This window comes from Symphalangus syndactylus, chromosome 16 (assembly GCF_028878055.3).
Source record: "Symphalangus syndactylus isolate Jambi chromosome 16, NHGRI_mSymSyn1-v2.1_pri, whole genome shotgun sequence".
Classification (NCBI taxonomy): domain Eukaryota; kingdom Metazoa; phylum Chordata; class Mammalia; order Primates; family Hylobatidae; genus Symphalangus; species Symphalangus syndactylus.
Genome location: NC_072438.2, coordinates 47203442 through 47230881, shown reverse-complemented (window position 1 = coordinate 47230881; position 27440 = coordinate 47203442). Strand labels below are relative to the sequence as shown.

Here is a 27440-nt window from a genome sequence, read left to right as displayed (position 1 = left end):
TGAGGATATACAAGTACCCTAATGCAGAGTGGAATGAGACAGGTGACCCAAGAGGGGTGCTCATGGGAAAGACTTCTGTGATGGAGGTAATTACTCCCCAGCATGCAGGGGATTTACTCCTCTTGGGTTTGCGTAAAGAAGGGCACGCAAGGGACAAGAGGTTGAGTGAGATAAACCCTAACATTAGAATAAGGGGCTGGCCTGCGCCGAGGGAGGAAGGAAGGAAGATGAGGAGAGGGATCTGAGAGGAAACTGTGCCACAGGTGGCGGGGAGAGCAGGTTAGACCAGGTGGGGCCTTACGGCTCTGAGAGGAGGTGCTTTCGGAGGTCAGTGGCTTAAGGGAAATCCTGGGCTGTCAGGAAAGGCCACCTCAGCCCCTGGCCTGTCAGCAATGGCTCAGTGACCTTGGGCTGTTGTTGGATCTTTCTGCATCTCTGAATCTCAAGAATAATAATACCTGTCTAAACCATGCACTGGGTTGTGTGATATGTCACATAAAATAGTAGAAGGAGAAATAGAACGATGAGGGCCAGGCACGGTGGCTCATGCCTGTAATCCCAGCACTTTGGGAGGCCAAGGCAGGCAGATCAACTGAAGTCAGGAGTTCGAGACCAGCCAGGCCAACATGGTGAAACCGTGTCTCTACTAAAAATACAAAAATTAGCCAGACATGGTGTCAGGTGCCTGTAATCCCAGCTACTTGGGAGGCTGGGGCAGGAGAATCGCTTGAACTTGGGAGCGGAGGTTGCAGTGAGCCGAGATTGTGCCACTGCACTCCAGCCCGGGTGACAGGGCAAGAATCCGTCTCAGAAAAAAAAAAAAGAAAAAGAAAAGAAAAAGAATCATCGCCCTCCCGCAACACCCATTATGTTCCTCTCAGGGAAGCAAGGCAAGAAAGGAGAGAGGAAGAGAGAGAAAAAAAGAGAAGAAGGGAGGGCGGGATGAGGTGTTAGGAGGCGGGTCAGCTCACTGTGGTAGAGGGCAAGATGAGAAATGCTGTGAATGCAAAAGGAGCTGACAGGCAGGGCTGGGGGGCGGGGAGGCCCTGTCGCCACGCCCCGGGCAGGCAGATAAAACGGTCATTTATGGTACCCACCCTAACAGATTAGTCAGTCAGACCCAGGAGAAGTGAGATCAGTTGCCCTTTAGTCCCAGGACTAACCGGAAGCTTCTGCAACAGGAGGACATTGAGAATAAGATAGAACCCATCCACATAAGGTAGGAGACCAAAAAATGACAACAACCCTTCTGACATTTTAAAACTGTCAAGAACTGCGCTGTGCCATTTTCTAGGCTCCTGGAGCTGGAGAGCTGTCAGTTCTTGGAAATAACTTCTGTGGTTCTAGACATTTGTACTTTATACATGAGGAGACGGGCTCAGGGAGGTTAAGTTACTCCCTCAAGGTCACACGGCTGGAGTGTAGAAAACACATGATCTCAATTCTAGGTTCAGTTTTGTTTTGCTTTGTTTTGTTTCCACCCCAGCAGACATTTTAAAGGTAGGAAATGCACTCTCTCAGGGATTAGAGGAGTGGGTGGGGACAGAGAATGGGTTATCTTCTTTGCCTATCCTGTCTGTGGGTGTGATTCTGCAACCAAAGCCAATTCTGGCTTCTTCTCTTAGTCTCCTTTTAGCGAGTGGGCTTGACTGTAGCTAAGTAATTCTGCTTTTTCATGTCTTAGACTGTCCCACTCAGTCCTCCAGCAGCCGGCGAGTGCGTGCTGCTCACATGGGCCCAAGACTCTAGCAATCTCCATAGGTAGTTTCTGTAAAACCAGGCAGACAGATCATCCCTGGGCACCCTCTCTTTATCTCATTAACCCTGGTGGTACCAGGAGGCACCTGACATTCTAATAGTTTGGTGCCAGCAAGTTTCTGTTATCCTCCAGTTGTAATTGTTAACTTGAATGGAATGCAAAACTTCTGGTTTGGAGCAGAGTTGGGTCTTAACTGTGAATAACTTGAAGGATATGGAAAATGGGAAGTACCTTTGGTTATTGTGAGGATGGTTTATGAGCACTTTTTTGAGTTGCATTTTCTCTGATAAATAGGAATATGTGGTCAATGTGGAGATGCTACTGCATCTACATATTCGCCGGTGAACTCCACCCTTTATTAACTCTTGCCTTTGACAGTTTTTCAGCTCGGCAAGCCAAGACTTGTTTGAGGATTAGAACAATGAACTTATCGTAATGCCACCTTTAAAAAAATTGCTCTAACGCTTCCAGCGTCAAGGTTTCTTTCTATGAGCCTTTCCTGCAACTCCGTCCCCACCACCTGAAAGTTTGACATTGTTTTCCCCTTTAAGAGGAAGTGTGGAAATAGAGCCTGCTTGTTCATTTTCATTACTGTACATTACATGATATCTTTTCGACCATTATATTGTGTTCCCTCAGTGGTGTTTGCTCTGAGGGTGGGACACAAGCCTGTTTAGTGTCTCGTAAAACATTTACCAAAAGCACTGAGCCATGGTTTTGAAGGGCATTCCGTTGCCAGAGTGTGGGAGGAGAGAGCAAGCAGGGAAAGACAGCGCCAGGTGCTTAGCAGGTACGTGCTTCCTACTTTAGTATATTCATATTAAAAATTCCAAATTGCATACGATTTGGGTTCCCTTCTGCGGAAGGGGCAGGGATGGTGAGGGGAAGACGGGGGCAAAAGGGATTTCTTTGCAAACTCTATTTTTCGTGGCTCGGAGTCCCTGGATAATTGTAATCTTTAGCTTCCATCAAATGCTGTTTTTGGTTTTGCTAGAGGGACGTGTGTGTAAGGGAGAGTAAGTGGAAAACCTACCTGTGCTTGAGATTTTACAGTGGGCTGAATCAGAATCCTTTAGCAAAGCATTTGCTTTAGCAAAGAGCTCAGAACCAGGTGCTGTGTTTCTAGGAGGCAATGTGTAACCTTGCGATTTGCACTTCTGTGAGCTCGGGAATTCATTCTGTTTAAAGGTTTTGCTAAATGGTGGTTCTGGTTTCATGAAAATACTTTTAAACTTTCTCCCCCCACCCCACCCCCAATTCTGTTAAATTTAGGCAAGATAACAGCAAATTAAAGGTCAGGTTAGGCTGGGTGCAGTGGCTCACGCCTGTAACCTCAGCACTTTGGAAGGCCGAGGTGAGTGGATCACTTGAGGTCAGGAGTTCGAGACCAGCCTGGCCAACAAGGTGAAACCCCGTCTCTACCAAAAATACAAAAATTAGCTGGGCATGGTGGTATGCACCTGTAGTCCCAGCTACCAGGAGGCTGAGGCAGGAGAATCACTTGAACCCCGGAGGCGGAGGTTGCAGTGAGCCAAGATTGTGCCACTGCACACCAGCCTGGGTGACAAGAGCGAAACTCCATCTCCAAAAAAGAAAAAAAAAAAAGTTTAAAACGGCCTCTTATCCTCAAAACTTACCCTCAAATCCTCAAATCTTATCCTCAAATCTGTCTGTTTTTGAAACAGACCAGCTTGAGACTGACTTTTTCTATACTGGTCATGGTTTAGGAGAAACTAAATACTTCTTGGGAATACTAAGTCTTTATAATCTAGCTTTTTTGGGCAGGTAGAAAATATAATAAAGCTACAGCCTTAATCAAATGTTTATGTATGATCAATTGTAATAATGATATGCCACACACAGATAGCAGTAACTGTGTTATTAATAGTTAAAACTCAAACAGTTATAGGAAAATCTAGGGAAAAAAATAGTTCCAACAGATTTCTATAATTGCCAGTTCTTGGGGAAAGGTGTTGCAGTATAAAATAGGCAACATAACAAGGGTGTGGGATCTTTGGCCTGTACAAGGACAGTACTAAGTTGAAGAGATCACCAGTTATGAAAGAACATGATTTGGGTATATTTTTGCCCAATGACGCTTGCAGTAAGAAGCCAAGGATTTTTTCTTCTGAGAAGTGGCCAGTCATTTAAAAACGGCTGGAAGAAATGATTGTTTCAAAATTGGAAGACATTTCCTCCATAGGACAAACTTCCCTGTGGCTTTGTATATTCAGGCAAATAGGAAGAAATCTAACAATTGTAGAGGCTAAAGACCTTGAGTTCCCTGGAAGCATGGCAGGTTTAATATCTTTTTATATGCATATCGGAAAATTGAGTTTAGCAGAAAGTCATTTCACTACTCTGACGACTGCAAGTTTATGTAACTTTTGACAAGTGGATTAATGTTTTCTTATGTCTCTTTTAAGATTTTGATACTTACTGTATCTAATTGCCTGTTACATAGGTGCACTTAGATTGCTTGAGTCTATCAAGTAGGGAAAGAGAGCCATACCATTTGAATCCAAAATAGAAACCCTGACCAGTGAAAGAATTTATGCATTAATACCACACTTTCTTTTTTTCTTTTCTTTTCTTTCCTTTTTTTTTCTTTTCTTTTCTTTTTTTTTTTTTTTTGAGATGGAGTCTCACTCTGTCGCCCAAGCTGGAGTGCAGTGATGCAATCTCTGCTTACTGCAACCTCTGCCTCTGGGGTTCAAGTGATTCTCCCACCTCAGCCTCCCGAGTAGCTGGGATTACTGGCACCCACCATCATCTCCAATTATTTCGTATTTCTGTAGAGACAGGGTTTCACCATTTTGGCCAAGCTGGTCGTGAACTCATGACTTCAGGTGATCCACCCGCCTCGGCCTCCCAAAGTGCTGGGATTACAAGTGTAAACCACTGCACCCAGCCTTTTTTTTCTCTTCTTTTTTTTTTTTGAGATGGAGTTTCGTTCTGTCCCCCAGGCTGGAAAGCAGTGGCACAATCTCGGCTCACTGCAACCTCCACCTCCCAGGTTCAAGAGATTCTCCTGCCTCAGCCTCCCAAGTAGCTGGGATTACAGGTGCCCACCATCATGCCTGGCTAATTTTTTGTATTTTTAGTAGAGAAGGGGTTTCACTATGTTGACCAGACTGGTCTTGAACCTCAGGTGATCCACCTTCCTTGGCCTCCTAAAGTGTTGGGATTACAGGCGTGAGCCACCGCACCTGTCAATACCACACTTTCTAAGGTAGATTGAGCCTGTGTTGAGTCTGAAATTTTATCGAAGGAACAGAAAGACTCTGGGGAAAAATCTAAAAACAAACCATTTCTAGACACTAGTCATTCCTTGTTTCCCTTTATTTCATTAGGAAAATCCATATTCGGTACAATCTTTTTTTTTAGTTTTTCTTTTTTCTTTTCTTTTCTTTTTTTTTTTTTTTTGAGACAGAGGCTTACTCTGTCCCCCAGGCTGGAGTGTAGTGGTGTGATCTCGGCTCACTGCAACCTCTGCCTCAAAGGTTCAGGCGATTCTCCTGCCTCAGCCTCCCGAGTAGCTGGGGCTATAGGCGTCCGCCACCACGCCCAGCTAATTTTTGTATTTTTAGTAGAGACGGAGTTTCACCATCTCCTGACCTCAAGTGATCTGCCCACTTTGGCCTCCCAAAGTGCTGAGATTACAGGCATGAGCCCCTGCGCCCAGCCCGATTTAGTATTTCCATGAGGAATTATAAGAAACTAAGATCAACAAAGGCTACACTGGCTCCTCCTGTTAGGGGTTCTTATGATTTCATGATAGTTTATTGACAGATCTAGTCATGCATCACATTAAGTCCTGAATAACTTGGCCCACGTTTCTGGCATTTTAAACTCTGCTGCTATTAAATGTGATATGATAATAATGCTTCTATGTCAGCTTGGCTGTATTAGGCATATAATTGAGTAACGTCTCTACAAGGTTCTTGTTTGTTATCTGCTCCTTCCGTCCTTTAGACTACAAGTTCTTCTTGATTTGTAAAATGTCATGAGGCTGAAATTTCTGGGGACAATAATAGGACCCAAATGAAAAGGCATTTCGCAACATGTCATAATGCCTAAGAGGCAGGCCCGCTGTCTTTTCTGAACAGAGCTGTATGGCTTTGTTAAGGAATGAATAGGTGACAACCTTTCAAGGTGATTCTGGTAGCTGTGCCAGAAAAGTCACACGCGTAGGAGCTCGGAGTCAGAAGTACACGGGCAACCTGGAGGAACCTTTGTAGACACTTGGGCCATATGTGGCTGGTTTTGCTTTTTGCAGGATGAAGTAAAAACTGAATGTGTATAGGTTAGCCCAGTGATAATGAAAAACCCTTCCGTTGTCTAGCAACTCAAGATCTTAAGTAAGGCAATAAAACAGCCCCCACAGCAGCCAAAATTAATGCCATAAATTCTATCAGGACCTCACTCAGTGCCTGTTGACTCTTTGTATTTTTTAGTAGAGACCGGGTTTCACCATGTTGGCCAGTCTGGTCTCAAACCCCTGACCTCAAATGATCCACCCGTCTCAGCCTCCCAAAGTGTTGGGATTACAGGCGTGAGCCATCGCGCCCATCCCCCTATCGACTCTTAGTTTAGACATATTTCAATAACATTTCTGGTTTCTCAGTGCGTAATAAATCACGACTCTTTCTTTTTCTCCTTTCTACTTGGCTAATGACCATTCGAGCAAGCATGCACACATGGACTCATTCATTCAGTCAGTACTTACTAATGGCTCACTCTGGGATAGGGTCTCATCTCACAGTTCTTGAATGTTACCTCTTCAAGGCGACCTTCCCAAGTCCCCTAAAGGAGGTCCTCTAATTTTGCCCTGAAAATACACATTGTGTTTGTTTTATGCTTGCCTCTTTTGCTAAAATATTAAGTTCCCTTAGGTCATGGATCACGAGTGTCTAACTTGCTACTATATCTCCAGCACTTAGCATATCCCACACGTTCAAAAATATGTACCAGATATATGAATAAATGAATGAAAGGAAACAAATGAGGACAGGGATGATTACACGCAGGCATACAACAGTGAGAAATAGGGCATATAACAAAGGGGTAAAACTGCTGCCATCCAATCCAGAAGCAATGGCCCCCGAAGCTATTGTCCCATCTCAGCTGAGCTCTACCATGTAAGTTTCTTTACTCTTTTTTTTTTTTTTTTTTTTTTTTTGAGATGGAGTTTCACTCTTGTTGCCCAGGCTGGAGTGCGATGGCGCTATCTTGGCTAATTGCAGCCTCCACCTCCCAGGTTCAAACAATTCTCCTTCCTCAGCCTCCCAAGTAGCTGGGATTACAGGCGTGCACCATCATGCCTGGCTAATTTCATATTTTTAGTAGAGACGGGTTTTACCATGTTGGTCAAGCTGGTCTTGAACTCTTGACCTCAAGTGATCCACCCCCCTCAGCCTCCCAAAGTGCTGGGATTACAGGCGTGAGCCACTGCACCTGGCCAGTTTCTTTAACTTTTTAAAAATTTTATAGAGACAGGGTCTCACTGTGTTGCCCAGACTGGTCTCAAATTCCTGGGCTCAAGTAATTCTCCCACCTAGACTGCCCAAACTGTTGGGATTACAGGTGTGAGCCACTACAAATCACCAATCATGTAAATTTCTATGGATAACCTTGGTTCACCAAGAAGAATGTGCTTTGTAGCCTCTGTTTAAAATGATAGTGAGGGTACAAATCATTCTAGAAATATTTTTACCCAAGAAAGTAATAGTGTGTTTGCTTAAATGGGTAAATTCAGTTATTTGGAAACTATCCTATACAAGTGATGTCTACAATTCTGAAGCTCCAATGAATGAATTTATCATTCACAGAAAATATTAAATCAAATAACTACTTTGAAAAAATATTATTATTATTATTAATTTATTTTTTTGAGATGGAGGCTCTCTCTGTTGCCCAGGCTGGAGAGCAATGGCACGATCTCGGCTCACTACAACCTCAGCCTCCCAGATTCAAGCAATTCTCCTGCCTCAGCCTCCCAAGTAGCTGGGACTACAGGCACGCACCACCACGCCTGGCTAATTTTTGTATTTTTAGTAGAGACGGGGTTTCACCATGTTGGCCAGGCTGGTCTCAAACTCCTGACCTTAGGTGATCCGTCCACCTTGGCCTCCCAAAGTGCTGGGATTACAGTCATGAGCCACTGCGCCTGGCTGAAAACATATTATTTTAAATATTCATTGAAGTGTATGACATAAAGGCAGTAAACTGCATGACTGTTAAGTATACAGCTTGATGAATCTTTACATATATATGTACCTGTGAAACCACCACCCAGATTAAGGCACAGAATATTTTCAGCATCTCAGTATCCTGGTGCCTCTCCTCCTATTATCCCCTCAACCCAAGGTAACCACCATTCTGACTTGTATCACCATGGATTACCTTTGGCTATTCTTACTTCATTAAGATGGAATCAGACAGTATGTACTCTTTCGTATCTGGCCTTTCACTCAACCTTTATCGGTGATGCTCATCCACATAGTTTCATGTAGTTATAATTTATCCTGTGGTTGCTGCATAGTATTCCTTTGTAAGAACAGACCACAATGCAGAGCATTTTCAGGAATTAAAAACACGACTATATGAGCTGAAAATCATTCCTTATCTGTGCCAGCTCTTTAAAGTTAAGTGATATCTTAAGGTGGGATGGAAATATTATGACCTGAAAGGGTGGAAGGAAAGAAGTCTGTTTCTGGGAGTGTATTTGCTAAGTGCTCTATGTTGGCTGTTTAACTGCAGTAATTACCCTAGAAGGTGACTGCTGCTGTTTTGTACATGAGGAAACTAAGCATCAGAAAAGTTTTATGACTTTACAGTGAGGCTGAACAAAACATGAAAATTGTTAGTTACACCAGAGGGCAGTCCCGTCCTGGCAAAGACAATGCCAGAACACTGTTGAGGCTCCGCCACCTCTGATTCCTGAGGCTCAGCTTTTACATACTGCAGACTTTTCTTTTCTTTTTTTTTTTTTTTTTTTTTTTTTTGAGACGGAGTCTCGCTCTGTCGCCCAGGCTGGAGTGCAGTGGCGCAATCTCGGCTCACTGCAAGCTCCGCCTCCCGGGTTCACGCCATTCTCCCGCCTCAGCCTCTCCGAGTAGCTGGGACTACAGGCGCCCGCCACCACGCCCGGCTAATTTTTTGTATTTTTTAGTAGAGACAGGGTTTCACTGTGGTCTCGATCTCCTGACCTCGTGATCCGCCCGCCTCGGCCTCCCAAAGTGCTGGGATTACAAGTGTGAGCCACCGCGCCCAGCCTTTTCTTTTCTTTTTGAGATGGGGTTTCACTCTTGTTGCCCAGGCTGGGGTGCAGTGGGGTGATCTTGGCTCACCGCAACCTCCTCCTCCTGGGTTGAAGATATTCTCCTGCCTCAGCCTCCCAAGTAGCTGGGATTACAGGCATGCACCACCACGCCTGGCTAATTTGCAGACTTTTCTATCTTCTGCTGGAGAGCCGGCCAGCCACCTGACTTTTTTACTTAAGACATTTTTGTCTCTTTTTCCCTTCAAATTTGTTTTGTTTTAAAAATAAGACTTGCTCTGGACTTTTTTTTTGACATGGAGTCTCGCTCTGTCGCCCAGGCTGGAGTGAAGTGGCACGATCTCGAGTCACTGCAACCTCCGCCTCCCAGGTTCAAGCAATTCCTTGCCTCAGCCTCCCAAGTAGCTGGGATTACAGGTGCACGCCACCACGCCTGGCTGATTTTTGTATTTTTAGTAGAGACAGGGTTTCACCATCTTGGCCAGGCTGATCTTGAATTCCTGACTTGATGATCCATCCGCCTCGGCCTGCCAAAGTGTTGGGATTACAGGCGTGAGCCACTGTGCCCAGCCGTAGCTCTGGAATTTTAAATTTTTGCTTATGAATACTTGTTTTTTTCCAGGCACAAATGGTATTAATATATTCAAAGACTTTCATTTAGCAATTTTTGAATTTCTTTTTTTTTAAGATCAGGTTTTAGTGTGTATACATAAGGAAATATTTAATCATCACAAAAAAGTTAGGTGAATTTCAAGTGGGAATTACTGAGAAGTTTCCTGGGAGTCAATAATCATGTGTTTTAAAGTGGAGTTTATGGAAGTGCTTAAGGCCAGGTGTGGTGGCTTATGCCTGTAATCCCAGCACTTTGGGAGGCCGAGACTGGCAGATCACCTGAGGTTAGGAGTTCGAGACCAGCCTGGCCAACATAGTGAAACCGTGTCTCTACTAAAAATACAAAAATTTGGTGGCACATGCCTTTGATCCCAGCTACTCGGGAGGCTGAGTCAGGAGAATTGCTTGAACCCGGGAGGTAGAGGTTGCAGTGAGCCAAGATCGCACCACTGCACTCCAGCCTGGGCGACAGAGCAGAATCTGTGTTTTTGGTAGAGATGGGGTTTCGCCATGTTGGCCAGGCTGGTCTCGAACTTTTGACCTCAAGTGATTCGCCTGCCACAGCCTTCCAAAGTGCTGGGATTATAGGCATGAGCCACCACGTCTGACCAAGATTTTTTTGAAGGAAAATTGGAAGGAGGCATTTAAGCCACTGCTTGTTTGGCTCCATCTGAATCATTGTCTTCCTCCAATAAAGAGCCAAGTATTTAGGTAGCATAAGAAGTAGAATCAACTGGTTTCTAGCACCCAAGGTAGGTACAAATGTCCCTGGCACTCAGGATGGTCTCAGAGACACTGAATCAGCCGGAAGGTAACTTGGAAGCCAGTTGAGTACAAAAGCCATTGCCACAAGTTTGACCTCATGCTGGTCTTGTCCTGTGTAACAGAATGAAAGAGCCAGTCAACAGCGGAGCCCTCTGCCCTTCCCAGTGCAGTGGCTTTCTCTGTATAGAACTTTTACCATTTCCACAAAGATTCCAACCATGGGTGGTTATTGTTGGGATTAATTGAGATAGTATGCAGTATATTCAAGTATCTGGCACATCATGGGTGTCCAGTAGATCTCAGTTTGCTTTCCCTTTGAACAGGATTCCTTGGAGGGAAGTTTGCATACATGAACGGAACCAGACTCTTAATAGTGAATTCAAGACATTGAACATTGTCCCAGGTGGCATTTTTTTCCCTTGAGAATTGTGGAACATTTAAATTAGCCATTGTTTAAGTAAGCGCCATCGCTGTCAATCACAAGTGCAAACCTGGACTTGGAGTAGAAACAAAACAAAGACTTTTATTCTGCTTTTCCAATAAAATGGCTTCTTACTACAAAGCCATAATAAATACTTACTCTTTCATTTTTTAATAAGAGTATTAGAGCAATTTGTCTGTACCATCACTGCTGTTGTTTGATAGTAGATAGGTCAGAGAAAGATCATGTAATGAAGGTTACAGCTCACTGCCCACCCAACCCCCAATGAAGATTGACTTGTCATATGATAAGGGCTTTATTTGCTGCATAAAATGACAAGTACTTTTTTTTTTTTTTTTTTTTTTGAGACAGAGTCTCGCTCTGTCGCCCAGGCTGCGGTGGTGTGGTCTCAGCTCACTGCAACGTCCGCTTCCTGGGTTCAAGTGATTCTCCTGTCTCAGCCTCCTGAGTAGCTGGCGACTACAGGTGCGCACCACCATAACCAGCTATTTTTTTTTTTTTTTGTATTTTTAGTAGAGATGGGGTTTCACTATGTTGGTTAGGCTAGTCTCGAACTCCTGACCTTGTGATCTACCCGCCTCGGCCTCCCAAAGTGCTGGGATTACAGGCATGAGCCACCACGTCCAGCCAAAAATATATATATTCTTAAATTCTAGGAAATAACATTGATTTGGATATAGAAAAATTAAATACCAGGGAATGCTGGCTTATAAATTTTAGTCCAGCATCTTTTTTTTTGTCCTTTTTTTTTTTTTTTAGATGAAGTCTTACCCTGTGGCCCAGGCTGGAGTGCAATGGCACAATCTCGCCTCCCTGGGTTCAAGTGATTCCCCAGCCTCAGCCTCCCAAGTAGCTGGGAACACAGGCGCATACCACCATGCCTGGCTAATTTGTGTGTTTTTAGTAGAGACGGGGTTTCACCATGTTGGCCAGGCTGGTCTTGAACTCCTGACCTCATGATCTGCCCACCTCTGCCTCCCAAAGTGCTGAGATTACAGGCGTGAGCCACCGTGCCCAGCCTTTTTTTTTTTTTTTTTCTTTTTAGACAGAAGATTTTGCTTTGTCACCCAGTCTGGAGTGCAGTGGTGCAATTATAGCCACTGTGGCCTCAAACTCCTGGCCTCAAGCAATTCTCTTACCTCAGCCTCCTGAGCAGCTGGGACTACAGGCATGTGCCACCGTGCCTAACTGATAGCCCAGCATCTTTTAAAGATAAAAATCTTTATCTTTGCATAAAGGAAAATTAAGGAATCTTGTACTTATTCTGAAAAACAAAATACAAACAACAATTTTTTGTCTTCAGAGGTTGGCAGTCCTTGGTCCTCCCCAAGTACTTCTTTGGTAAAGAATCTGCCATTGGCAGATAACTCACAAATGACTTATATCTAGGCCCTACAAAAACCATGACCAAAATAAGGAATGTGAATAGAATGTGGACAAATTAAATGATGATAATTTTTGGTGGGTGGGACTTTCAGCACAAATAAGTAATCCAATATTCTTTTAATTTAATTTCTATTAACAAGGCCTTATCATAGAAGCTGAGGTGGGGAGGGAAGTAGAAATAAACAGTCTAATTCACACAAAAAAAATACTGGTTTACAACCTCACAAATAACCTGCAAATTAAAACAGCAATGAGGGTCGGGCGCAGTGGCTGAAGCCTGCAATCCCAGCACTTTGGAAGGCCGAGGCGGGTGGATCACTTGAGGTCAGGAGTTTGAGATCAGCCTGGCCAGCATGGTGAGACCCCATCTCTACTAAAAATACAAAAAGATTAGTCAGGTGTGGTGGCGGGCGCCTGTAATCCCAGCTACTGGGGAGGCTGAGGCAGGAGAATTGCTTGAACCTGGGAGGTGGAGGTTTCAGTGAACTGAGATCACACCACTGCACTCTAGACTGGGTGACACAGCAAGACTCCATCTCAAAAAAAAAAAAAAGAAGGAAACAACAGGGAGATACCATTTCCCTTCCATGAAAGACCCCTGCTTACTCATACGTGCCTGGTGGCCACACAAATAGGTATGCCTTGTTCAGAAAACAGCATGTCAATGTATGTCAAGAACCTTAAAAATGCTTAACTCAGTATCCCCACTAATACTGTTCCAAAGAAAGAATGCAAAATAGAAAACCATCCCTGAAGAATCTGAGCACTCTAATTCCCACCCATAATGAGAGGGTATACCATTTCATTAAAAATTTTTTTTCCCTTTTTTTCCAAGATGGGGTCTCACTATGTTGCCCAGGCTGGCCTTGAACTCCTGAATTCAAGAGATCCTCCCACCTCGGCCTCCCAAAGTGCTGGGATTACAGGTGTGAGCCAGCATGCCCAGGCTAATTTCATTTTTAATTTTGCTTATTTCCATGTCCTCTTTTGCGTCCCTATTGTCTTTAATATGAAATCTCTGGCCATATCTCTGTGTGTGTGTGTGTATGTGTGTGTGTGTATATGCCTGTGTGTGTGTGTATGTGTGTGTGTATGTGTGTGTGTATATGCCTGTGTGTGTGTATGTGTGTGTGTATGTGTGTGTGTATGTGTGTGTGTATGTGTGTCTGTATATGCCTGTGTGTGTGTATGTGTGTGTGTATATGCCTGTGTGTGTGTATGTGTGTCTGTATATGCCTGTGTGTGTATATGCCTGTGTGTGTGTGTATGTGTGTCTGTATATGCCTGTGTGTGCGTGTATGTGTTTGTGTGTATATGCCTGTGTGTGTGTAATATATTTACATATATTCTTCTCTCCCCCCTCTTTAGGCTCTCCCATGCTTTCCATGAGTTTCTTATATAATGAGAAGCAGCATATAATACATATTATTTCTAAAAATAACTGAAATAATTAAAAGCCTTCTGCTGACAAATCTACAAGACAATGACAGTAAACCCTGTCCAAGGTGAGGGGCAGCAGTGAGGGGTAACCACAGTCACTCTGTCTGCTGCCCTTCACCTTCACCTTTTTGACCTTCCAATGGACACCGCTAGTAGCACTTCTCAAACTTGAATCCTCTGAATCTTTTCAGAACGTCCAGGACTGGCGTTGCTGGTACCCGCTCCTCCTCTTTCACTCTTGTCCTCCCTTAGAGGCAAACCTGCAAATCACCTTTCGTGAATAATCCCCTCATCTATGATGTGAAGTACACCTTCTCTTCCCAATGCCCACCACCTACTAATGGCCATCAGCACCTCCAAAAGCATCTACCCAGCCTCCTTCCACCTTGAGGCCACCTTGTCAGGAGAGTCATTTGCCTAATGCAGACTCATCATACTCCTGTGACGGTGTTTCTTTCTTCTCAGTTTTAGGTTCTGATTTCATGTCTTTGTAGTGCTTGTTTCAAAGACAGGAAGTGAAGGAGGAGGGAAGATAGAAATGTCAGACTTTAGTCACTGGTTCTGAGTCTGTGATGTAACACTGTCCTCTGTCTGTCCAGGCTTAACAAATTCAACTATTTTCTTTTTCCATTCTTTTTTTTTTGTACAGACAGGGTTGTACAATGTTATACTATGTTGAAGAGGATGGTCTTGAACTCCTAGCCTCAAGCAATCATCCTGCCTTGGCCTCCCAAAGTGCTGGGATTGTAGGCATGAGCCACCACGCCCAGCCCTCTTTTTTTCGGACAGGGTTTTGCTCTCTCAACCCAGGCTGGAGTACAGCAATGCAATTACTGTTCACTGCAGCCTCAACCTCCTGGGCTCAAGTGATCTTCCTGCCTCAACCTCCTGAATAGCTGGAGCTACAGGTGCATGTCATCACGCCCGGCTGACTTTTAAATTTTTTTGTAAAGATGGTGTTTCCCCATGTTGCCCAGGCTGGTCTTGAACTCCTGGGCTCAAGCAATCTTCCTGCCTCAGCCTTCCAAAATGCTGGGATTACAGGCCTGAGCCACTGTGCCCAGCAAATTCAACTGTTCTCAAGTTCTGTGTTGTTGAAGTCTCACTGATTCACGAGCACTCATTGGCCTCTCTTCCTCACCTCCTCTCACCCCTCCCTACCAGAGAGATGGGAAAAACACTGTCTTAGCTGGGGAAACATTTCTCAACAGCATTCAGGGAGTTCAGTCCACTTCCTCCTTCAGGCTTGACTTCCCTTCAATTCAGACCAGGCTGTATTCATCAAATGACGTTCTGGACTCCGTTTTTTGAACAGAATAACAAGGACACATCAAACAAATTTGCTGTGGGAAATGTGTCAGCATGAAAACAATATAACGGGTGATTTGTCCAATGTGACGTACCCACCCTTCTCATCCAAGAAGCGAGGCAGTCCAACCTGCTTTAGACATATGTCAGAAACAGTTAGAAAATGCTCAAGCTTGGCTTCTGTAAATTCATTCTGTTGAGCTGACTGGCCTGTATGGAGGTTCTAGACCATGTTAGTGTTCAAGTCTACATGGATGGAAACCTTCAAGCAGGCCGAGCAGGAGATGGGTGGAAGAAGATGTGTGCATTAGAGGGCCTCGCTGTGGGGCTTGTGGTGGTGTTGAGTGGGTAATTAATGTCGGCATCAGAAAGGGAATTCTGCCTCTGGAGAAGAAGAACTAAAAGATTGAAAATAGGTCACTTGAGGTTCTGAGCTTTATTTCACTCTCATCTGAGCATCTGTTGACTCCTGAGAAAAGTTGATCACATATTTCTAATAGTGTATTAAAGTGTGCTGGAAGCTTCTGCTCACGATTGCAATGGAAAAGGCATGAGTTAGATTAGCTTCTCCACCAGAGTGGGTGCAGCATTTCTAAGACTTACTGATCTAACTCTGCCCCGAATCTCTCATTCTTCTGTCCAGGAGCTGCCCTGTGAACGCAGACCTGTGTTGTCCAATATGGTAGCCCATAGCTGCATGCAGTGCAGTTATTTAAATTTGTTTAAAATTAAATGAAATAATTCCTCATTTGCACTACACACATGCCAAGGACTTCGTGGCACGTGCGTATCAATGGCTATTGTATTAGACAGTGCAGACGCAGAGTGTTTCCATCATTACAGAAAGCTCTGTTGGATGGCACTGGCCTAGATACTTGTTTTCCGCATCTGACTATGTGAAGTATGGGCCATATATCTCTCCACCCTCTGAGGTTAGAACTGTGAGCAGTAGAACCTAAATGGGTTTTGCATACCAATCCTCTTTCTGCTTTCCACATCTTCTTTGTCATCCAACTTTTTTTGATCATCCAAATTTTATTACAACCTTTGTCTTCACGTTTCTCCATAAGGTATGATGCTAAATTGCAAGGATCAAGTTGAAGTTTAGATTATGCTTAAATTAAAACCGCGACTGTTTTCCTATGTTTTATTTCACTCGTCACGATAAATGAAGCCATCAGCTGCTCTTCTATGCGGCATTTGGACTCTGAGTTAAAACTTCAGTCACCTGGGATCGCTTGTTTTATATTGCTGTTATTTTTTTAACATTGAGGAACTTAATGAAGAACATAATCATTGCCAGTGGCCAGTTTAAATATTGACTTGCAGGTATTTTTTCAAAACTTAGAACTTGAAATTCAGAAACAAGTGAAACCTGAGTAAGAGACGTGATAGAAAACCAAAGAATGTCACGACCGTGGTCAGTAGTTTCTGTGATAGATTTGTTACTGAAAAAATTGTGGTTAAAGGAACATCTGGCAAGTCAATCAGGTTTTAAATGTATTGTGAAAGCATAAGAAAAGTTGCTAAATCATTTTTTTAAGTGACTTAAACTACCTTCTAATTCATTTGGTAAAATTCAGAAGTTTATGTACTATGTTGTTATCCCTGTAAGGCTATACCTACGACCAATTCATTAAATACAAAATTAAGGCAAGTTGTTTAGGGTCAAGTAGATGAAGCTTTTATTGGTTTTATATGTATATATTTGGAGATAGGGTCTTGCTTTATCACCCAGGCACAATCATGGCTCACTGCAGCCTCGACCTCCTGGGCTCAGGTGATTCTCCTGCCTCAGCCTCCTGAATAGCTGGGACTGTAGGCACATACCACCACACCCAGCTAATGTTTGTATTTTTTGTAGAGATGGAGTTTCACCTTGTTGCCCAGGCTGGTCTCAAACTCCTGGATTCAAGCATTTTGCCCATCTCGGCCTCCCGAAGTGCTGGGATTACAGGCATGAGCCACTGAGTCCAGCCCTTTTTTTTTTTTTTTTGTGGCGGGGGATGAAGTCCAGCCCTTGTCACCTAGGCTGGAGTGCAGTGGCACGATCTCGGCTCACCACAACCTCCACCTCCAGGGTTCAAGTGATTCTCCTACCTCAGCCTCCTAAGTAGCTGGGATTACAGGCATGCACCACCACACCCGGCTAATTTTGTATTCTTAGTAGAACGGGATTTCACTCTGTTGCCGAGGCTGGTCTCGAACTCCTGGCCTCAGGTGATCCACCCACCTCAGCCTCCCACAGTGCTGGGATTCCAGCGTGAGCCACTGCGCCCGGCCTATTTTTTAATGTCACAACCAGATATGTTAGAATTGTTTAAGCACAGCTAGTGGTTTTGGGATACCCGAAATACAAAGGTGTTTTAGGGATTTATGTTATCTTTATGCTAAAAAAAGTTTATAGAGGGTTATAATTATATTATTATGGATCTTGCAAAAGAGAGTCATTAAGCACACATTTATTGAATGAATGACTGAGTGAATGAGTGAGTGAATACTCTATAATATGATTATAGAACCCAATGGTTCTAAGACCTGCAACTGTGACCTGTGTTTATCTAATTTATTCCAAGGAGTCATAGAACTTAATTTTTTAAATTCTAATAACAGGCTGAGTGCAGTGCCTCATGCCTGTAATCCCAGCACTTTGGGAGGCCAAGGCAGCAGGATCACGAGGTCAGGAGTTCAAGACAAGCCTGGCCAACACGGTGAAACACCATCTCTACTAAAAATAAAAAGATTAGCTGGACGTGGTAGTGTTTGTCTGTAATCCCAGCTACTCGGGAGGCTGAGGCAGGAGAATCACTTGAACCTGGAAGGTGGAGGTTGCAGCGAGCCGAGATCGTGCCATTGCACTCCAGCCTGAGCGACAGAGCAAGACTCCATCTCAAAATAAACAAATAAAACAAAGTTCTTTTTTTTTTTTTTTGAGACGGAGTCTTGCTCTGTCGTCCAGGCTGGAGGGCAGTGGCGCAATCTCGGCTCACTGCAAGCTCCACCTCTCGGGTTCACGCCATTCTCCTGCCTCAGCCTCTCCGAGTAGCTGGGACTACAGGCGCCCGCCACCACGCCCCGCTAATTTTTTGTATTTTTAGTAGAGACGGGGTTTCACCATGGTCTCGATCTCCTGACCTCGTGATCCGCCCGCCTCGGCCTCCCAAAGTGCTGGGATTACAAGCATGAGCCACCGCGCCCGGCTAATAAAACAAAATTCTAATAACAAATTGAAATTAGATTTACCTTAATTTTACAAAAGAAAATCTACATCCTAACCTACTTTTGATGAAATAGGGGTGCTATTACATCAATCACTGAATGTTATTTCAAAACCTTAAGAGAACTTTGACTAGCCCTCTGAGTTTTGCAGTCTTCATATAAGTATGTACTAATTGGTTTTGTTTTTTAAAACTTGCAAACACATTTAAGTTTAGAGGGAATAAAATACAAATTCCAATATACCCATCACATAGATTTCTTAGCTGTTAAGGTTTTGCTGCATTGTGCCATCTGTCACTCCCCTTTCCATTCAGCTGAGTCTTCTTTTATTTATTTATTTATTTTTGAGACGGAGTTTCGCTCTTGTTGCCCAGGCTGGAGTGCAATGGTGCGATCTTGGCTCACCACAACCTCTGCGTCCCAGGTTCAAGCCATTCTCCTGCCGCAGCCTCCCAAGTAGCTGGGATTACAGTCATGTGCCACCATGCCCGGCTAATTTTGTATTTTTAGTAGAGACAGGGTTTCTCCGTGTTGGTCAGGCTGTAACACCTCCAGTTTATAAAGACACCAAATCACAGTCACATTTATACATTGTGTAGAAGTGAAAACTTGTATTTTCAGGCACTATGTATAAATGCCTTATACCTTCTTGCACTCAAAAGCTAGTACATCAATTGTCATAGTTAACAATTTTTTTTTTTTTTTTTTTTTTGAGATGGAGTCTCTCTCTGTTGCCCAGGCTGGAGTACAATGGCGCAATATTGGCTCACTGCAACCTCCACCTTCTGGGTTCAAGCGATTCTCGTGCCTTAGCCTCCCAAGTAGTTGGCACTACAGGCAAGCACCACCATGCCAGGCTAATGTTTGTCTTTTTAGTAGAGACGGGTTTCCCTGTGTTGGCCAGGCTGGTCTCAACCTCCTGACCTCAGGTGATCCCCCCGCAGGGATTACAGGCGTGAGCCACCGTGCCTGGCCAAGGCCAATACTTAACAATTTTTAATAGAATGCTGTACTATAATTTGCTTTTCAAGAATTCCTAAAAGGAATTCCTAAATTTACCAGTAATATAAGTATCTTCAGGAAAGGGAATTTAAAGAAGCATCAATTTTAGGTAACCAGTATTCTGGGGTGTGCATTACTGGAAGGCTCACCTCTGGTTATATGGCCCAAACCAATTGTATATTCATCAAGCTAAGCAGAACCAGCTTGTTCAGTGAAGTACGATCATTTTAAAAATGGACATTAGAATTTTGAAGTTGGTCTGCTAACAGTGCTCAACATTTGTCTCTGCTTTCTGGAATTAGATGTATATATAAAACAAGCACTTACATTTTATTTGCAAAATAAAGGAGGCTTACTTTGGTTTTGTTTTTGTTTTTGAGATAGAGTCTTGCTCTGTCGTCCGGGCTGGAGGGCAGTGGTGTGATCATGGCCCACTGAAACCTTGACCTGCCAGGCTCCCAGTCTCAAGTGATCCTCCTGCCTCAGCCTTCCAAGTAGCTGGAACCATAGACATGTGCCACCACACCTGACTAATTTTTTTTTTTTTAATTTTCTGTAGAGACAGGGTCTCCCTATGTTGCCCAGGCTGGTCTTGAACTCCTGGGTTCAAGCTATCCTTCTGCCTCAGCCTCCTAAAGTACTGGGACTGTAAGCAAGAGCCACCGTGCCTGGCCAGGGAGGCTTACTTTGAATTTCTAAGTATTTCTCTGGGTTTTGCTAGTTTTTATTTTTATTTATTTAAAATTTTTTTAAAAAATTATTTTATTTGAGACAGGGTCTCACCTTGTTGCCCGGGCTGCAGTGCAGTCTTGACTTCCTGGACTCAAGCCATCCTCCATCCTCAGCCTCCCGAGTAGCTGGAACTACAGACCACACACTACCACACTCAACTAATTTTTAATTTTTTGAAGAGAAGGGGGTCTCACTATGTTGCCCAGGCTGGTCTCGAACTTCTGGGCTCAAGCAATCCTCCACCTTGGCCTCTCAAAGTGCTGGGATTACAGGCGTGAGCCACCATGCCCAGCCCTTTGCTTGTTTTTAAATAGTCATATATTTGTACACATGGCAGGGTATTAGAAGGATATGAACTGAAAGTATTTTGGATTTTGTCAAAAGCGGAAAAAAGTAAAGCCAGAAGTAAAGACACACCGAAGTGAGGGACCATCTTTATAGTGGAGAGGGGTCGAACTTGGGAGTTAAGGCCAGCTGGGATTCAGATCTTGCTGTGCCATTTAATTGCCGTACCTTGTCTTGGGCAAATTCTTTATCAGCTCCATTTTTCCATTTCTTTCTTTTTTTTTTTTTTGATGGAGTTTTGCTCTTGTTGCCCAGGCTGGAGTGCAATGGCGTGATCTTGGCTCACCGCAACCTCTGCTCCCAGGTTCAAGTGATTTTCCTGCCTCAGCCTCCTGAGTAGCTGGGATTATAGGGCATGTGCCACCATGCCCGGCTAATTTTTGTATTTTTAGTAGAGATGGGGTTTCAGTTGGTCAGGCTGGTCTCGAACTCCTGACCTCAGGTGATCCGCCCACCTTGGCCTCCCAAAGTGCTGGGATTACAGACGTGAGCCACTGTGCCTGGACATTTTTCTGTTTCTTATGCTAAATGCAGGAATGGTACTACTTTCCAGTCCAGGGTGGCTGTAAAGATTAGCGATTATGTATGTTAATGTGCTTAGTACAGCCTGACACACTGTAAACCTCGAACAGTGATCACTGTAGTTATCTGCTGGTAGAGAGGAAACAGAGTAGCCTAGGTAGCCATTTTGGTTGGTAGCTATTTTGGTTATAGCCAAAATTGGCCGAACAGTTGCAATGGTTGGATAAAGAGTTTATATGAATGTCTGCATAGACATGTGATTTTTTTTTTTCCAGCCTTGGCTACACATTAGACTCACCTGGGTGGGGTGGTGTTAGAGGGTGCTTTTAAAAACTATTGCGGCCCTGCAAAGATTCTAGGTTTTTCTCTCTTTGTGTGTGTGTGTATGTTTAAGTTCTCCAGCCAAGATACAGAATAGTTGAGACCAAGTGACAGTTTGGAAGCTGTCACTCCTGCTGGTAGCCTTGCCTTGATTTGCGAGTGAGCCACTGCTTAACCCACACAACACAGGTGCTGATTTGGTTCAATCCTAGTCAAAAAGTCTCATGGATTTTCCAGTTTCCTGTACAAGTTGCCTCCTTGTGGGTTTTGTTCTTTCCTCTTGTCTGCTCTCGCTGCCTTTTTTCTCAGAGGAAAGCAGCAGAAGGCAGATGAAATAAAAGGGAATAGAAAGATGGGAATGATCAGTTGTTTCTTAGTCCTTTGAGCCATCTCAGTTAACCCTGTCAGGACATTAGGCACAGAGAAGAGATCGACAGGCAAGAGAGCTTTTCAGGGCAGCATGTGAGCGGCAATCAGCTATAATCAGTGAAAAAGGTTCTCTCCATGAACCTGAGGATATTCTGTTAGCTTTTACTACAGAGGAAAGGGAGAGAGAGAGCGCGCAATGTGGCCACTTTTCAGAAGTTATAAATAAGGAGCCTCCAGGAGGAGCCCTCTTTGATTACAATGTGCTTTGTCAATTTTCGGACTGAATGCTAGCACGCCTCTTCAAAGAAATGTTAGTTTAACACCACTTTTCCGTTATCCCAAAAACTCTGTAGAAATTATTAAATGTCCTGTTCGGTACAGGGAATGAGTCATAAACTAAACTTTTTTTTTTTCTTTTTTGAGATGAAATTTCACTCTTGTCACCCAGGCTGGAGTGCAGTGGTGTGATCTTGGCTCGCTGCAACCTCCGCCTCCTGGGTTCAAGTGATTCTCCTGCCTCAGCCTCCCAAGTAGCTGGGACCACAGGCACCTGCCACCACACCTGGCTAATTTTTGTATTTTTAATAGAGACAGGGTTTCACCATGTTGACCAGGCTGTTCTCCAACTCCTGGCCTCAAGTGATCCACCTGCCTCAGGCTCCCAAGGGGATTACAGATGTGAGCCACCCTGCCTGGCCGAGTAAAGTTTTAGGGAACAAATTGACGAGGGAAAATGGCAACTTTTCATGAGACCTGGAAAAATAGATAGGAAGAGTAGATCAGATGAGATTTCTATGGGACCTTGGTCATCCCATCCCCATAGTAATATTTACCAAGGAAGAGCCAGGGTGAGGCCCTTTGTTAATTCAGACCTTTTGGCTGCAAATAATAGAAACCTAATCCAAAATAGTTTAAGGGCTGGGCATGGTGGGGCGTACCTGTAGTCCCAGCTGCTCAGGAGGCTGAGGCAGGAGGATCCCTTGAGCTGGGGAATTCGAGACTAGCCTAGGCAACATAGTGAGTCTCCCATCTCTAAAAATAAAGAAAATTTTAAAAATAGCTTAAGGAATCAATCGACAAATGAATGCATCAGATTATATTTATACATCTATATTTACCTAACTGGAAATTCCAAAGCATGCAGCATGACATGCTTTGGTCATCAGGACTGTTTTTCTCTATATGTTTTCTGTGTTGGTTTTATTTTCTACCATTCCTGAGGAAAACCTATAGCAGTCTTATCTGCAGGATGAGAAATTCCCCCAAAGGACTCTGATTCACCCTCATGGTACCACACCTGGACCTGTCCCTGGCTTCTGGGGCTTGGAGGGGGTCTGTTATTGGGAGACTTGGGAAGGTGGGTGCACAGGAGAAAGCACCTATGGGCTACACCTGCGAGCCCTCTCCTCGATGCGGTGCTTTGTTGATCTCTGGTTTAGGAATCTCTACATCCTACCCCACAGACTCAGTTGCCCCCAAAGCTGAATGACACCTTGTTCCTTGCCCTCCCACAGATTACTGACTCTCCAGATTATCTCTGTACAGCTCGGCCACTCGGTAAGTGGTAGATTTAGCAAGATATTGCTCTGAGGACACTAAGTATTTGACTTGTCTCTGCTGACAAACTTTATCATTCCTTGTTTTCACCAAGGGGAAGCCATTTCTAAATATCTAGTTCTAGAAATTAGCATAGAAGTGCAGGAAAGGTCTGATCAGAAGGGACTCGTGTTAACATTATCTCACTGCTTTATTTCAAGAGCAAGAAAACCTCTGAAGCAATGACTGGGGAGGTGGGGGATAAATGCAACATGCCGTTCTGCCGTGTATTATAATTATTGAGAACGTGTTTTGTCTTTCCGAGTCATCTGTAAACTTGTTGTAAGTTCAATTTTGTGTCTCTGTTACCTGGTATCACGTTAAAGGGGGTCAATAAATATGTGTCTATTGAAGGAAGAATCAAGGATTTCTGACCATTGTTCTTTGGCAAAGTTAGAATTATCAGTTGAAATTCACGATATTAACCCTAAGACATCAACATTAGTTTGTTATACAATAAATTTATTATAATTAATATCCTTTCTTTTTGAGACAGGGTCTCACTCTGTTGCCCAGGCTGGAGTGCAGTGGTGCGATCTTGGCTCACTGCAACCTCTGCCTCCTGGGTTCAAACAACTCTCATGCCTCAACCTCCGGAGTAGCTGGGATTACAGGCATGCATCACCATGCCCGTCTAATTTTTTTTTTTTTTTTTTTGAGACAGGGTCTCACTCAGTCACCCAGGCTGGAGTGCAACCTCCACCTCCCAGGTTCAAGCAGTCCTCCTGCCTCAGCCTCCCAAGTAGCTGGGATTACATGTGCCCACCACCACGCCTGGCTAATTTTTGTATGTTTAGTAGAGATGGGGTTTCACCATGTTGGCCAGGCTGGTCTTGAACTCCTGACCTCAGGTGTTCTGCCTGCCTTGGCCTCCCAAAGTGCTGTGATTACAGGTGTGAGCCACCGTGCCAGGCCAAAACATATAAATTTTATTTTCTGCATTCCTAGGGCTCTTTGTGAAGAAAGAACTTCACATTCTTTGAGCACTTACCGTGTGCCAAGTGTTCTGTGGACACATTGTCTTACTGAAGTAATACATCCACCCCAGAATGCCTTCTTCCTCCTTCTCAACCATGAAGAGAATTAATCCCTCCCACCTCCTTAATACCACCTGTCATGGCCTTTATCACACTGCATTGGAATTTGTTTGCACTTCTATATCTCCTACTACACTATGAGTTTTTCAGTAACAGTCTATGTGTCATTCAGGTTGTAACCTCGGCACCCAGCTCGTAGGGGGAATCCTATAAATATTTCTTGAAACTGGGTATTGTGTGATCTTCATTTGACAAAGTTGACATCGTAGGCTTGCCTGGGGTTCCTAAGTGGAAAGTGACAGGGCTAGTTTCTGAGCTTCTCCGTGCCACACTCCAAAGCCTATTTTCTTTCTGTCTCCTTTGCTTAATGTTTGCTTTGTTTAGCTTGGTTGCTTGGGAATATTGGAAAGCAACATTGAGATAATGAGGGTGATGGAGGAGGGGAAGCGGAAGGGGAAGATGCAGGGGAGTTGCTGCCTGCTGAGGCTGGGAAGGGAGGCTAATTATGCATTGCTCAGTTAAGCAATGCTCCAGCCCCCTGATTCCCATCCTCATCACACTGCACACTCATGTGCATGCGCGTACACACACACACACACACACACATACACCATCAGGGACAGGTCGCGGTGGGAGTGCTGAGTGAACAGGGACCAGGAAAGCATTTTCTTGGAAAGCTATTTACTGTGAGAACAAAGAGCTGGGACACAAAGCCAGGCAGCCATTGGGACATAAAAATTGTGTCATAAGGAAACTTCTCTGTAAGATAATTCTGCATGGTGAGGTTTTTAGTGATAAGGTTCTAGTATGAAGTGAAATTAGGGGAGGACATGGAACATGGACATCATGGCATCCACAGCTGCATGCCTGAGCTTTATACCTTGGAAACAATGATCGCAACAGGAGAGGTGTCACAGGAGCCTTTGAAATGTGCCCTTCTGAAGTGGAGGGTAATAAGTGGCAGCGTCTGCCATACTTCTCCCACTCTCGCGAAGTGTGACTTCATTATTTTTTTCTTTTCTTTACTTTTTTTTTTTCGGACACAGGGTCTCGCTCTGTCACCCAGGCTGGAGTGCAGTGGCACAATCACTGCAGCCTCAACCTCCGGGGCTTAAGTGATTCTCCCACCTCAGCCTCCGAAGTAGCTGGGACTATAGCGCATGCCCCCAGGCCTGGCAATGTTTTTGTATTTTTCATAGAGATGAGGTTTCGCCATGTTGCCCAGGCTGAAGATTTATACCCATGTTTTCTTCCAAGAGTTTTACAGTTTTAGCTCTTATGAGGTGGTTGATCTATAATGATTTAATTTTTGTATGTGATATGAATTAGGGGTCCAACTTTATTCTTTTGCATTGTGGATATCCAGTTATTAAAGCATAATTTCTTCAAAAGACTATTCCCATCAAATAGTCCTGGCACCCTTGTCCAGACTCGATTGACCACAGATATATGTTTTGGGTTTTTTCCCCAAACTCTCATTTCGAATCCATTGTCCTATGGCCATCCTCATGCCAGTACCACGCTGCCCACCCTCCCTGCACCTTATGGTTTTCCCCTAAGATTTCCATGTCCTATACATTGTCTTGTTTACTGTAGCTTTGTAGTAAATTTGAAACCTGGAAGAGTGAGTCCTTGAGCTTTGTTCTTCTTTTTCAAGTTTGTTTTGGCTATTCTGGGCCCCTTGAATTTCTATAGGAATTTTAGGATCCATTTATCAATTTTTTCCCAGAAACTAGCTGAAATTTTGATGGGAATATTGTGTTGACTCTGTAGATCAGATCGAGAAGTATTGTCATTTTAGCAGTGTTAAGTCTTCTATTCATGAACAAGCAGTGTCTTTCCATTTATTTAGATTTTCTTCTTTTCTTTTTTTTTTTTTGAGACAGAGTCTCACTTGTCAGGCTGGAGTGCAGTGGCGTGATCTCTCCTTACTGCAACCTCTGCCTCCCAGGTTCAAGTGATTCTTGTGTCTCGGCCGGGCGCCACCACGCCCGGCTAATTTTTGTATTTTTAATAGATGGCCTAGATCTTTGATTTCTTTGAACAATGTTTTGTAGTTTTAACACTCGTATTATTTTTGATGCTATTGTAGATGAAATTGCTTTGTTAATTTTATATTTTAGTTTGTTCATTGCTAGTAGATAGAAATGTATAATTGATTTTTCTACATTGCTTTTATGTCCTGCAACCTTGTTGAACTTGATTATTAGTTCTAATAATTTTTTAATGGATTCCTTAGGTTTTTTGCCTGTGATTGACTATGTCATCTATGAACAGAGTTTTATTTCTTCCTTTCCCATCTGGATCCCCTTTCTTTCTTTCTTTTTTTCTTTTTTCCTAATTTTCCTGGCTGGAAATAAGTACAATGTTGCATATAGAAGTTGTGAGAGTGCACATCCTTGTTGCTGTTCTTCATGGGGAGAGCATTCAGTCTTTTTCACATTAAGTGTATTAGTCACGGGTTTTTTGTAGATGTTATTTATCAGATTGAAGAAGTTCCCTTCTGCTTTAATATGTTATGTTTTAGTTATGAATGGTTGGTGCATTGTATCAAATGCTTTTCTGGCAGCTATTCAGATTATTGCGTATAGTTTTTGTCTTTTGTTGATATGGTGTATTGCATTGATTGATTTTCATCTGTTAAGCTATCTTGCATTTCTGGGATAAATCAGACTTGGTCATGTTGCTGAATTCAGTTTATTAGTATTTAGTCGTGTATTTTTAGAAAGTCCATATGCACAAGACATATTGATTTGTCATTTTCTTATATCTTTGTCTGTATTTTGTATGCATATAATACTGGCCTCAGTGGGAAGTGTTCTAGTCCCTTCTATTTTTTGGAAGAATTTGTGAAGGATTGGTGGTAATTAGACTTTAAAACATTTGATAGAATCCTCCAGAGAAGCCATCTGTTCTTGGGCTTTACTTTGTGGAAAATTTTTATGTTACAAATTCAGCCTATTTACTTATAAGTCTATTCAGATATTCTATTTCTTCTTGAGTCTATTTTGGCCCTTTGCATCTTTCTAGGAATTTCTCCTCTACATGTAGGTTATCTAATTTGCTGGCATATAATTGTTCATAGTATTTCTTTGCTATCCTTTTTATTTCTAGAAGGTCAGTAGTGATGTCACTTCTCTTATCCCTGAGTTTAGTAAGTTGAGTCTTTTCATTTCTTTGTCATTCTAGCTAGTGGTTTGTCAATGTTGTTGCTTTTTTCAAAGGACCAACTTTTGGTTTTATCAACTTTTATTTTGTTTTTTAGTCCGTATTTGCTTTATTCCCACCTAAATCATTATCGTT

The 27440-nt window shown here is 43.4% G+C and overlaps 1 protein-coding gene across 24 annotated transcripts in view; it reads left to right on the top strand.

Moving 5' to 3' along the window:
* Positions 1 to 27440, top strand: part of RBM47 (RNA binding motif protein 47) — a 261367-nt gene that overhangs the window by 163363 nt on the left and 70564 nt on the right. For 4 of the 24 annotated variants that reach the window (XM_063619839.1, XM_063619830.1, XM_055246455.2 and 1 more), the window contains one exon: positions 23019 to 23061. The exons of 17 other annotated variants lie outside the window; for them this stretch is intronic. The gene's annotated coding sequence lies outside the window, so the exon portion shown is untranslated. Of the gene's footprint in view, positions 1 to 1000; positions 1220 to 23018; positions 23062 to 27440 lie in introns of those variants that run through there. 3 more of the 24 variants (XM_055246462.2, XM_063619832.1, XM_055246458.2) reach the window with 3 other exon arrangements.